Source organism: Manis pentadactyla, chromosome 3 (assembly GCF_030020395.1).
Source record: "Manis pentadactyla isolate mManPen7 chromosome 3, mManPen7.hap1, whole genome shotgun sequence".
Lineage (NCBI taxonomy): Eukaryota > Metazoa > Chordata > Mammalia > Pholidota > Manidae > Manis > Manis pentadactyla.
Window position 1 is genome coordinate 67,055,623 of NC_080021.1, and position 6,000 is coordinate 67,061,622.

Below are 6,000 nucleotides of genomic sequence, written 5' to 3' on the forward strand. Positions count from 1 at the left end.
TTCTGGAGCTTTTGACCTGTGCAATGGGAGAATTATTTTGTGCTGTATTTTTAGCTCCTGAAGGTTCTGTTTAGATCTCTATGCACAGATTGTATAGAATAAGAATATGGCATTTGTTGATTTCAGAAAATTTATATTCTGTATCCTACTCTTTTTTGGGGGGAAGCTTGTCAAATGATCCTTTACTGAAAATTTTTTCTTTGTAATACTTAACTAGCTGTGCATTCCACTGTACCACTGTTGATGTCATCTGTGATGTTGATGTCATGAGAATGATGGCCATCAGCACAGCAGCCCATAGACTGCGCAGTCCCTTGGATCTCTTTAATGGTTCCAGAAAATTCTTTAGCTAAAGATTGGTGCTGCATCTGTTGGGCAATGTTTATAATCTCAACAAAAATGGTATCTCTTCTGTGCTTAATGTTTTTCTGCTTCTGTCTCTTGGTGGCTCCTTGAGGGTTTTGATGATCAAGGCAGAGGCAGAAGGCGGCACCTCAGTCAGACCCAGGGGGCCCATCCTGGCGGCCAGGGCAGATGTGGCACCGACTTCTCTACCAGTGCACCTCAGGTATACGTTTTGATCTCACTGGAATTGAACTTAGGCAGCATGATCGAGGTGGCTGGTGTTGGATGAACCCGGATTCTGGATGACCGAAGAAAGTTACACCTTGGCTTCCTCCAAGCCAAAAGCCAGACATGTATCCTACTCTGTAAAAGGGAATAGCAAATGGTTATTTCTCATCAACATCTTATTGCCCTGTGCTCACAGGGAAACATGGAGAAGGGGCAGAAAATTGTTCCATAGCCAACTTGGGGGAGAGGAACTGACTATGTATATCTATATAAAATCAAAGCATCTACTTTTAAATACCCTTTCTCACTGTTTGAGCTGTAGAGTGTTACGAGGACAGTTGAGGGATGCTCAGGATAAATGTTTCACAAAAATACTTTCGTGACAAAGTCACACTAACATACTAATTTATATTACACTATTTTATTGCATGGAGTATAAATGAGAATAAGTTTAATTGTTAAAGCAACCATGAATTGAGTGCTGGTAATCTGTCATAGAAGGGACAAAAAAAGCTCACCTCCCTTCTCCTAAAAATATCAGTTAACACTAAGCAAATAGACTCTTTAATTTCATCCAGATTTAGTCTTTTGATTGTATTTTGATTTAGAATTTTGTTTTAAATGGAAGAAATACCAACAGATATATCAGTGAGATACATTTATGTAGTTAGTGTCTCCTTCCAAAGAGAGATTCTTTACCCACTGGGATTGAGGTTTATTAACCTTGGCCTAATTGTGGTCTTGAGCTGTCACTCATTTATTATTTATCGTCATACCCTCTAACCTGGTTCTCTATCCATTTTAAACAAACAAGACAGCCCTAGGGCTCTCTTACACCACCTAAAATATAGGCATTCTACTTAGACACACAGGCCTTTGGTCTTCTCCTTGCAGAGTGGCTGAGGGGTGAAATTTCAGGCTTTTGCCAGCAAGGCCTGGAGTCTCCATCAGAGAAGGCCCTCCACATTGGCACCATTTCCAGCATTGACCTATAGAGTAATCTAACCCAGAGCACGGGTGCTGTACGTACAGCTGAAATCACAGCACTGCACACACCCTATCCCTAAGTATGGACACTGATTTAAGAATCCCAGCAAGGTAAGTGGTCAATTATTCACTATTTTCCTTGCCTCCTTTTGCCTTGGAGACATTCCTCTTACAACCAAAGTCTAATCAGAGTTTGCTTTCCATGTTTCCTTTATCTCTACACATAGGGACACTGGCCCAGCCCTGTCTCCCTTCTTCCCTTCTTGTGCAAGGGTTTCCTTACCAACAAACACAGCCTCTGTCCCTCCCTCAGGCCTCCTCTGTCCTTCAGTTCATCCTTGAATCTTCACCTTCTTTGTCTTAACCTAATGCTTGTTCTTCATCCCTGCCAAGGGATGCTGACATGTGCTGGAGCTTTCTATTTCAAGAGGCTTTTCTAGGAAATAACAACGACAAATGTTCCATTCAAGCAATAGAGGAGAAGCCAGACCTGGAACTTAGCCTTTGAGAGAGAACTCGGTCCAGGGACCCCCGCACTTGCCCATGGAGAAGCTGTACCCTAGCTACTGATTAAAATAGACACTCAGGCCCAGAGCAGTGCCACTGCATGAGTCTCTAGGTGAAGGTTCTGGAAATCTTGTTTTAAACAGGGTCCCAGGTGACTCTTCTTCTATTCTTATATATGTCTTCTTTTTTTATAACCAGGATAGTTTGGGAAACAGAGATTCTCAAGTTGTAGCACGCATCAGAAACCCTGGCAGGGATTGTTCAAAGGCAGATTTCCAGGTCCCTCCCTGAGAGGTCTGGTTTCAGTAAGTTTGGGATGGGGCCTGAGAATTTGCATTTGTATCCAGATCCTCTATGCTGCTGGTGCTGGTCTGGGAACCCCACCCTGGCGACCACTGATTCTAGCCCAGTGACTTTGTTTGAAACTGAGTTAACTACTGGTGAAGGGACTCACTCAGGACTGATGTCCTAAGTAAGAGTAGCGCTCCGTGTCAAAGAAAGGGTGAGCCCTGCTTCTCAACTGAATATACTAACACCACCTGCCTCCAAACCTGAACAAGGCCACGGACATCTCTAATTCTGCTTTTCTCAAGCACTACAATTACCAAAATATAAGCCAGTTTCTTATGCTTTGTTTTCAAAGCTTTGCTTCATTTAATGTTTTGCTTTCAATATTTTTTTTATTGCAGCTTACCAGGATGACTTAGGAAGTTTTTGTGTCCCAGTCAGGGAACTTCACAACTATTGTAACATAGTGTCTTTGGGAAAAGGCATTCCGATTCCAAACAGATGAAGTGTGAACACACTTTGGGAATGGGTCTTGCTGATTCCTGTACAGTGCAGCGCGTGTTTCCGTAGGTTCATCACAGGCCATGGAAATGGTACAAGCACTGAGCTAGTGACTGGAAGCAGAATGCATCAGCAGGCATTTTACTGATCAATTAGGCATTGATGTGCTTGCTCCTGTAAGCAGGTCTTTAGGGAGAGACTAAAAAGGGATCCGATACTTTGCAGACATTATGAGAGTTAATAAAACTCATTACCTCTTAACTTCTTAGCTTCCTTCTGGCAAGAGACAAAAAGCTAATTTACTCTAGCATAGTCTTGTGTGTGTGCATTTAAAATAACTTTCATGGAAAGAAATGCAGAGTGAAAACTGGTTACTAACCTTTATCAGCAATGTATTTACAGAATCCTACAGTTGCAGTGTATTATTATCATGATTCTACTTTCTGTGTCTGGATTCTTGGAATATAACCATCAGCAAGATAATTTATAGTAACCTAGTCTGCGTTTACAGATAGACATTTCCACTCACTGCCACTGACATATGTAAAGTTTAGAATGCACAACTCAGGATGGAGGGCACAAGGGGAAGGAGCATTCATGAAAATGTTAATTACTGTTTAACTGTATGAAGTGTGCAAATGTAACATGAAGAAAATGACAAAATGGAAAGGACAGATGATCTTTTCTGGATCTTTAGGCAGAAAAGTTCAAGTTCATAATGAGGGAGAAAAAAATAAGTTGGAAATTCATCTTAATTGATGGTACAAACTCAGCTATGTTTTCAATACTTTCTAAAGTCTTTGAGTAAATATAATGAATAGGCAAACAGGAAATTAGATGTAAATTAAACTCACAAGTAACTAGGCAAAAACAATCAGCATTAAAGAAAAAAGAATGTAATCAAATCAAAGTTCTGTTTTCAAAACTACTTCTACTTTATGCCTTCTTTCAAGATTTATAGATTTAGTTTTTATCCACTGAGAAGAAATGAGGCTCTAACATTCAGCTTTGTACAATGTGCAGGAAAATAAGTCAAAAAAGATGTTTCTGCCCAAGGAACAAAATAGCAGTAGACATAGACACTGAGAAGGAACTAGTGGTTATCAAGCGGAAGGGGCTGGGAAGAGGGGGAGGAGGAAGGGGCTTAAGAGGCACAATAATTCGCAATCACAGTACAGATTGGTCACAGAGACGGTGGTACAGCGCAGAGAATACAGTTAATGGTTCTGTGACATCTTACTACGTTGACAGATTGTGACTGTGCTAGAGGGGTGATGGTTTAATAATATGGGTAACTGTTGCTAATCACTGCATTGTATATTTGAAACCAATATAAGATTGTATATCAGTGATACTTTAATGAAAAAAAGATGTTTTGTCTAGCACAACATTTGGAGGAGTATGGAGGTGAGATGTGGGACAATGACAAATCAGATGTCTAGGAAAGTAATTTTGTAAAAGGCAAATAGTAACTACAAATTTCATAGAACAGGTGCATTGAAAGATAACCTGCATCCTGCATACATTCCTTTTTCTTGACAAAAAAATAGCAAAGGTTAACATTTTGTCAGTTTTCTTCAATTAAAAAAATTATTGTTTTGTACAATTACAAAAGTCCTGTGTTCTTATCACACACAGCTCAACTATTATAGAAGTGTGTGGGAAATAACTTACCTCCGCTGCTGCAATAGTTTTTGAATCGGGTCATCACTGGCAGTCCCATTTTTAATCAGAAAGCTGGGGTAGATTGTGAATAAATGAGTAAGTTCACCAAGTTTCCTGGAGAATCGATTGGGAATTATACCCACTGAACGCTTGGGTTTCAAGGCATGCTTTCTCGGGCTCTCTCTGTGTGGGCTTATAAAAATGTTTCCTTGTAAACTGCTTTACTTAAACTGCATCAGTTTAAGAATAAAATTTGATGTTAATATTTTTGGCATTCAATATAATTTGTCAGTTCATCATTCTTTTAGAGGATAAATTATTGCACACAAATGCTTCACTTTTCCTTTGTGGTCCTACGAATCCATTCATTGATGAATATCTCATGAAAAAATAAAAAGGGAAGAATGAACTTTATAGCATATAGACCCACTTCGTTAATAATCTGCAGATTGGACTCATCTGCTCCTTTAGGAAAGGCCCAGCCCAAGCACAGTGACCTAATAAATCTAATTAGTACGTGTTAAAATCATTGTAGTTGCTGCAATGCGGTTAGCAACGAGTGACCTTGATGCCTTTTTTTTTTTTTTTGGCACGTTTTTAAAACCTCTAGGGGTTTTCAGAGTTTTTCTTCTCATTGTAATCACGTAAAGATGTTGCAGGGACTCGTGACTGACTTTGGTTCTTTGTGCTAGTGGGGTCTCTATTTAGGTTAAAACGAAGCACTTAGCCCATTTTTTAAACAATGCAAGGTAGTTAAGCTCTAATACCTTAACCCCGCAGAGCTATTGTCTAGTTGCAAGTATATTCTATAGGCTTTGCATTAAGATTGATCTATGCAAATAAGAAAATCTTTTGTTAAGTAAATTTAGGAATGCAAATAAATATGCAAGAAAAAGAAGCAATTAAAAAAATCTTTAACCGACATTACTAGTCATTCAAGTAATAAAGCAATTGAGGAGAAAAATAGAAATTATGTAGGGTTGTAAATGTCTTTTTTGAGTTGCAATATATTCTTTAGTTAAAACAGCACTGGGAAGCATGAATGGCGTACTTTTTGTAAATTTGAGAACAGATAAACTGAGTTAAGTGACACATTTTGATAAATCATTCTTACTAATATATACAATTATTTTTCTCTCTCCTAGATATAATATTAGATATTGTCTAATCATTCACAATTTATCTTTATTTTCCTTTATTACATTAACAATTTATTTTTTTATTACTTCATTATTTATATTTTTTATTAAAGAAGCAAGATAAGCATCAAATAATGTCTTAAATTTACAAGAGATTACTTCAAGAAGTCTACTGTCTACTTATGTCACCTTTGACAAACATTTGTCCTCATGGTTAGGCCTATGGGGCAGTGATTTCACCTAGTACTTACAGATAGGGCAAATCTTAATGACATTTTTACATACACAGACGTTTTTTAATGGGCTTGGGGGTGGGGAGTGGAATTCAGAAAGCAGGCTT

At 38.5% G+C, this 6,000-nt stretch overlaps 1 pseudogene; it reads right to left on the reverse strand.

Moving 5' to 3' along the window:
• Positions 1-96: 96 nt before the first annotated feature.
• On the reverse strand, positions 97-609 carry LOC118912785 (60S ribosomal protein L12-like; annotated as a pseudogene).
• Between the last annotated feature and the right edge of the window lie 5,391 nt (positions 610-6,000).